Source organism: Vulpes vulpes, chromosome 1 (genome assembly GCF_048418805.1).
Source record: "Vulpes vulpes isolate BD-2025 chromosome 1, VulVul3, whole genome shotgun sequence".
Taxonomy (NCBI): Eukaryota; Metazoa; Chordata; class Mammalia; order Carnivora; family Canidae; genus Vulpes; species Vulpes vulpes.
This window is the reverse complement of record NC_132780.1, coordinates 125,910,781-125,918,484: the sequence shown is the minus strand read 5'-3', so window position 1 is coordinate 125,918,484 and position 7,704 is coordinate 125,910,781. Positions and strand designations below refer to the sequence as shown.

The window sequence follows — 7,704 nt, the reverse complement described above, 5'->3', positions numbered from 1 at the left end:
CGCTGCGCCACCCAGGGATACCTCTTTTTTTTTTTTTTAATATTTTATTTATTTGTTCATGAGAGACACGGAGAAAGAGAGGCAGAGACACAGGCAGAGGGAGAAGCAGGCCCCGACGTGGGACTCGATCCTGGGTCTCCAGGATCAGGCCCTGGGCTGAAGGAGGCGCTGAACTGCTGAGCCACCCGGGCTGCCCCTTCTATTTCTTTTCATTGAAAAGATACCAGAAAAGAGGAAAAGAAAGGAGAACACTGACACCGTGGATGTATGTCAGTCTGTAAGTTGAATTTATAGCACTGAAGCATCACAGGTAACCTAATATTGTCCTGCACCCCATCCTTCTATTTTGTTTAAAAATTTTAAAAAACAGCCAGAAAAAAATGTTTTATTTATTCTTTATGGCGCGAGGAAGGATTGCAACAGCTTCCCTGCACCGCTGCGCTGCCGCCTGCACCTCGGGCCGGCAAGCCCGAACCGCACCCAGAGCTCCGGCCCTAGTCCGTGTGCCACGCGGCGTGTGCGGGTCATCTGCTGGGCCGGGCCGGGCCGGGCCGGCGGCCTCTCCGTGTCAGAGGTCATGACCGTCGGTGGACGCCGCCGGCCTGCATGTGAAGCAGCACTCCAGTTCCTCCAGTTCCAGAACCAGTGTTCCCGTCCCAGCTCTTCTCCCTCTTGAGGATTTGTGACTTATAGGAACACAAGAGTGTGCTTGTCTTGCCATCTTCAAAGAGGGTTTGTGCACAGCACATTTTAAGGCTACATCCCCTAAATTAGAAACTTTTTTTTTTCTCCCAAATCCCCAGGTACCTTCAGTAAGCTTGCTGGTTCAAAGTGCCACCGTCTGACGCTCTCTTCGCCTGAAGCACACGGTCGCGCCACCACATGTGGAAGCTGAGCTGCACCACCCGAGCGGCCGAGAGGCGAGGCGCGGGCCCTTCAGCATCACTCCCGAGCGTGTGGCCCGGCCGCACCACAGTAGGACGCGGGTGAGCAAGCTGGGCAGAGGCTCTGCCAAGAACACGATAGTGCGCCAGGCTTCATGTCAGTCACATAAAAGCTACACGACACGGAGTCCCTCACGGTTGTCCCCAGACGTGCCGCTCCCAGAACTGTTCCCACACAGGCCCCGACCCCGACCCCAACCGGCGCTGAGGTGGAAGCAGGCCTCGCTGGGGACGGCGGCTCCGGGCTGTGCTGCCGGGCAGGGAGGCCTGGCACCTCGGCAGGACGTGGATGTGCTCAGGGGCTGCGCTGCAGCGTCCGGGCCCTGCTCCTTCACGCAGAGTATCGCCACTGGGCGACGGTCGCCGGGCACAGGTGCCCCGTCCACTCCGACGAGGTACCAGGTGGCTTCGAAGAGGGAGTCTACGGACCCCTGAGGGATGTAGCTGACCAGGTGACGAGTGTCCTCCCTGAGCTTCGTGTTCTCAGCAAACACATCTGCTGCCCCACAAGTTCTTGAGCCAAGCTCGATCTGAGGTCACCTCAACTGGCTGTTGTTTTATCAAGAGCAGCCCCTGGTGTGGCGTCTTGCGCGACCGACGGAGCACAGGGAAGCAGCCAAGCCAGACCGTGAGAGAACACACCAGTCCTCCTGCCTGCCAGCTGCTGAGGGGAGGACTGAGCTAGAACAGAACCGATGGAGCCGGACGCGCGATGTGTGCGGATTTCCATTTTGCTTCGACACGAGCAAAGATGCTTGGTTTTCTGACTGACGGGCTCAGCTCTAGGCTCCAGGGAGGCCTTTGCCACATCTCCGTCGGGGCAGGCATCTGCTGATTTCACATCCCCGAAGGCTTCCAGGCCACTGGCTTCACGACTTTTATCTCTGTTCTGGTCGTTAAGGAAGTCATTCAGCAACATCCGAGAGAGAGGCTTCCGGGCCGCCTACAGCAGGGTGAGGGGAAGATCATGAAACCAAAATCATCCAAGGTAGAACCTTTATCATTTCCCTCCTGCCCCTGGATCTTTCGGCGGTAGACACAGCAGCAGGGGGCCGCGCTGGGGTAGCGCTGGATGGAGTTTCCCATCCACTACAGGCTAATCCGAAAGCAGGTCAGGCCTGTGGAAGTCTTAGGCATGTTGTGTGGGTCCCACCAAGTCCTCAGTCGAAGATTAAAGGCCCATTTGGCCCGATTAGCTGAGCAACAGCTCCCACTCCACCTGTGGGTCGAGCACGTCCTGGGGCACATGCAGCAACATCTCCCGCAACCAGCTGGGCCTACGGGCCATCAGGAGCTGCACCCACTCCAGTTACCCGCACGCTTTACATTCCTTCTGTACCTGTGCTCCCCAACTCCTCTAAGAGCTGCCTCAGGGGAGCCTGCACGGGTTTTGATCTGTCGATGATGCTCACTGTTCCGACTTCTCAGCGCCCAGTGCAGTCCTACGACAGGCTGCGGGTCTCCGTAGGACTGAACCACAGTCCGGCAAAGAGAGCCGATAGCTTCTTTGTGTGCAGAAGCCCAGGTTGGCCTGGCCCAAGCCGAGGGTAGACTTTCCAGCATCTACACCATCATACTTTTCCAACTCTGCTTGATCAACATATTGAGAAGGAAAATAGATCCCAAGGCAACAGTTCCCACAGCTCTTGGCCAGCAGGCTTCTGCATTCAAAGGGAGCGCCCAGCGTGGTGAGAGAGCTGTGGGACCACTAAGCACTGCGCTCTCCACGTCTGCCCCTCTGTTTCCTCCTCCAGGCACCCAACGTGATCCTGACCGTGACCACAGAAAGGGAGCAAAGGAGCGAGCCACGAAAGGGCAGTACGCGGGCCTCCCCTCCGCCACCAGCTTTATAGCTGCCCGCTTTTTTTCTTTTAAATGCCTTGCTTTTTAATGGAAAAACCAACTGATGCTCATTGTAACATTTCAAATGTTAGAGATGAGTATATAGAGATAAAGAACTTTCCTCCCGACGACTCCCATTCCCACTTGGAAGGATACCAAAGGATGACTTTCCATACTTGAGAAAAAATTATTTAGGGGCACCTGGGTGGCTCAGCAGTTGAGCATCTGCCTTGGGCTCAGATCAGATCCCGTGGTGTTGGGATTGAGTCCCACATCGGGCTCCCTGCATGGAGCCGGCTTCTCCCTCTGCCTGTGTCTGGGCCTCTCTCTCTGTGTCTCTCATGAATAAATAAATAAGATCTTTAAAAAAATTAATAGAATATAAGGGGTGCCTGGCTGTCTCAGTCAGTAGAGAATGAGACTCTTGATCTCATGAGTTTAAGCCCCACATTGGACATAGAGATTGCTTTAAAAAATTTTTTTTGTGGAATATAGCTAAAGTAGTTCTCGAAGGAAACCTCGTTTCAATGCTTATATTAAAAAAGAAGAAGAGTTTGGGGTGCCTGGCTGGCTCAGTCAGTACAGCAGGTGATTCTTGATCTAGGGGCTGTGAATTCAAGACCCAGTTGGGTGTAGAACCTACTAAAAAAAGAAGAAGAAACGTTTATCATCAATGACCTAAGGTTCTACCTCAAGAAACTAAAGCAAAAGTAAACCCAAGACAAGAAAAATAAATTAATTAATAACAATAATAATAATAAAGAACAGAAATGAATATAGAGAAACCAGAGAGAAAAGGATCAAAGCCAAACGTTGGTTCTTTGAAAAACCAGCAACGAAGTTGTGAAGCCCTAACCTCATGGACCAAGAAAAAAAAAAAAAGAGAGAATATAAGTTACAGAATACAAATATCAGAACTAAAAAGGAGTTATGTATAGATCCTGCAGACATTAAAAGGATAAGAAAATATAATAAATTTATACAGATAAATTTGAAAGTTTGGATGAAACAAATTCCTTGAAAAGTAGAATTTTACCCAAACTGACACAAAATGAGACAAAATCTGAACAGCCATATATCTATTATGGAAGAATTTTAATTAATTATCAACACTTTCCCCACAAAGAAAGCTCCACGCACCTACTGTTTCAGTGATGATCTACGAGAAATTTGAGGAGGAGGTAACACTAACCTTACACAAACTTTATTGAAAAATAGAGAACATAACACTCTGAACTCATTTTGTGTAGCCAATAGTACCTGGATATCAAGACTTGACAAAGAAATTACAAAAAAAAAGATAATTCTAGACCAATATCCTTTATGAATATAAATGCAGGCTACATAAATAGATCTGTCAAAATATGAGCTAACAGTAGTTGAAGTTTTTCTGGAGACAGCTCAAGATGCACAATATATACAACCATTCAGAAGATACTTGGGCAATGTCTGTTAAAAGTGGGGATTTATGCACCCTCTGTTCTTAGATCCAGCTTCCTATATGGGCAAAGGGCAAGACCAAATGAGTGTAGGTGTGCACAGTATTGAGGGTAAAAAACCAGGTTTCAAAAAAAATAAAATAAAATAAAATAAAAAAATAAAAAACCAGGTTTCATACAAAACATTGTGCAAGACTTTTTATTGTTTTATTTTTTTTAAAGATTTATTTATTTATTTATTTATTTATTTATTTACTTATTTATTCATTTATTCATTTATTTATTTATGAGAGCATGAGCAGGGAGAGAGGCAGAGGGAGGAGCTGACTCCCCACTGAGCAGGGAGCCCCATGCGGGGCTTGACCCCAGGACTCCAGGATCACGACTGGAGCTGAAGGCAGATGCTTAACTGACTGAGCCACCCAGATGCCCCAAAACATTGTACAAGACCTATTCTTATTTTTATGGATTATATTTGTGTACATGTCCATGGTGGGGAAAGACTGTTCAAAAAATAGAGATAGTGATTGTTTCTGGATTTTGATATTATGATTTATTTATTTTTGTGAGAGAGAGAGAGAATGCACACACATGCCCACGTAGGGGGAGAGGGACAGGAGGGGACTCCCTGCTGAATGTGGACGAGGAGTGGATCTCAGGACCCTGAGATCATGACTTGAGCCGCAATCAAGAGTTGGGTGCTCAACTGACTGAGACCCTGAATTTTAAAAATGATGGTTTATGTTGTTTCTGAAGCAAGAGTAAAATTAATGATCAAAAGAAATAGTGCAATTCTTGTCCATGGTGGTGTTTACAAACCCTAGTCTGGATAGCCCTATGGTGGCAGGACCCTTCCTGTTGGCAGGAAGTTTATCATCAGCGAGCAAGGTGGACTTGATTTCTTCTGAACTTCCTTCTAATCTAATTGGGATTTTACGTTTTTGTAGACCGATAAGTTACTACGTATGTGACCCTATGACTCTGTAAATGTTAGTGCAAGTCTGTGTGTCTGTGAATGTATTGTGTCTTTGTGTGTCCGTGAAAATAGTGTCTTTTTTATTCTGTATTTTTAGTGCTTTAACATCGTGGGGACCTTGCTGATCCTTGAGAGATTGCTCCTCCCCGGGCTAGCCGATTTCTAGCTTACCCTTCAAGGCAAACCAACCAAACCAGAGCCCGTACCGCAAACATCTCCTTTATGGGCTCCTATACCCCAGGCCACGGTTCTCCTACCTAACCACCCCAAGGCCAGCTGCCAGACAACTAGGGAAACCCCTATAGCCCCGGAACCCTCTGAATTTATTGAAGCTAGCCAATCCTAAACCTTTTTATACTCCGCGGCAGCATTTCTTCCCACAGATACCACAATAAAGGCTCCTAGGTGTGTCCCCCCTAACTCTGCCTCTCTCTGGTCCCTATTCCTGGGATTGCTGTGCCTCCTGTTTTTAGGGATCTGTGGCATTAAAAAACTTCTTTGATGGCACTCGTTTCTGTGTCTGCATGTCTCACCATATAAAACAGTTCCTGCTGTTACAACAGTGGCTACATATGTATGTACCTAGATCTCTCCTCCTACTAAATTTGTTCAGAATAAACAAACATAGTTGGATGAGATTTTGTTCTGGCGGCAAAGCTGCAACCTCTAGGCTAGTTTCCCCTGCATGGGATCTATTTTATTCTTCTCAGAGCAGAGTCTCTACACATTTACTTGGGATGGTGGGGAGAGGAATAATTACGACCTCTGTCTAAGAAGTCATAAAGAAGTCATAAAAAATCTCCAAAAACAAAACACCCAAATCGATTGATGTATGATTTTGAAAAAGAAAGTACAAAACCCAAAACACACACACACACACACACACACACACACACACACACACACTCAGAATCAGGTGATAAATCCTTAGCAACTTTTAGGCAGCCCTAGATTTCAAATAAAGATCGGGTGGTCTGATAGCTTATGAATATAACCCCTCCCCCTCCATTTCCAGAGTCCTTCGCCAGGCTCTTCTGAGCTTGCAAAATATCCTATTTACCCTGTAGATAGGCTGTTACCCATATTAGCTGATGGGCATCATTAGATTCACTTACGCCAAAACACCTTGGCCGATGACCTGCCACAGAGCTCCCTCTCAACCTATCTGGTTTCAGTTTCCTGCTTGTAAACAACTATTTGCTTCAGAAGACCTGTATTAAAGTGTATTTAAATTATCTGAGAGGGGGGATGCCTGGGTGGCTCAGTGGTTTAGATCCTGCCCTCGGCCCAGGGCCTAATCCTGGAGGCCCAGGATCAAGTCCCGAGCTAGGCTCCCTACATGGAGCCTGCTTCTCCCTCTGCCTGTGTCTCTGCCTTTCTCTGTGTGTCTCTCATGAATAAATAAACAAAATCTTTATAAAAAAAAATAATCTGAGGGGGGGGAGAAGTATTTTTTCCCCAATATTTTATTTTTAAGTAACTCTACATCCAATATGGGACTTGAAGTTACAACCTTGAGATCAATAGTCTCATGCTCTGCTAACTAAAGCCAACCAGATGCCCTGGGGAGAAATATTTTTATCCCATGGCAACTTTCATGATTTTTAGCTGCTGAAAATTCTAGTGCCTGGCTTGCTGTAGAATTTTCAGGGAGTTTTTCAAGCCATAGGGGTTTAGGGTATGGTTCTGTAGGTTTTGCATGTATTTTCCAATCTTCTCCACAGGCATACAGCCATGAATCAGTTTAGATGATCTCTTTGGCAGACAATGAGATTGCCTGGGCAGGTGTCTAATAAATATTTATTGCGTGCTTAGTTGAATAGATAGGAGCTTCACTCTGTCAGTCGTGGCTCTATGCTGCATAAAACAGAAACCAAATACTAGTCACATCAAACAGAGAAAATCCTGGAAAGGATCAGGAACTCACAGAATTAAGGCAGGTGATCTGGGGGTAGAAAATTTTAGAATCAGGTAGCTCTGGAGACTTGGCACGGAACCTACAGGAAATTCATGGCTTGAGAACAATTTGACCCTTGCACCATGACTGGCCCCATGGTGACTCTAATCTCCAGGATCCCTTTTGACCCAAGATTCAAAGTTCCGGGACTTTCAGAATCCGAATGGCTGAGTTGAAGTAATTTGCCCACAGGTAGCAAAAGAAGAGTCGGAGCTCTTCAACTGCAGTGAGAGCCTGGAAGGAACATACTCAGACTTGGTTCCCAAAGGATGCTTCACACAATGGGGAGTTTGCTAGGAAGGAAGGGGGTAATATTAATGGGAAAGGGCGAATTAGATATTACCCTGTGAGCAAGGATGAATGTCATCCACACTGACACTAAAGTGAGAGATGAGGTGGGGCTGGGGCTGGTTGCTGGTCAGGGTTGAAGGAGAAGTTGTTTGTAGTTTGGGAGGAAGAAGAACATGAGCTTCAGAAACCCTGGGTGGCCAGCAAGACAGCAGGGGAATCTCGGGGAGTGGGTAACCGAACCTGGATGGTGAGGAG

General features: G+C 47.0%; 1 pseudogene; it reads right to left on the bottom strand.

The window, feature by feature from the left end:
• Positions 1-809: 809 nt before the first annotated feature.
• On the bottom strand, positions 810-7,255 carry LOC112913710 (hydroxymethylglutaryl-CoA synthase, cytoplasmic pseudogene; annotated as a pseudogene).
• Positions 7,256-7,704: the final 449 nt, after the last annotated feature.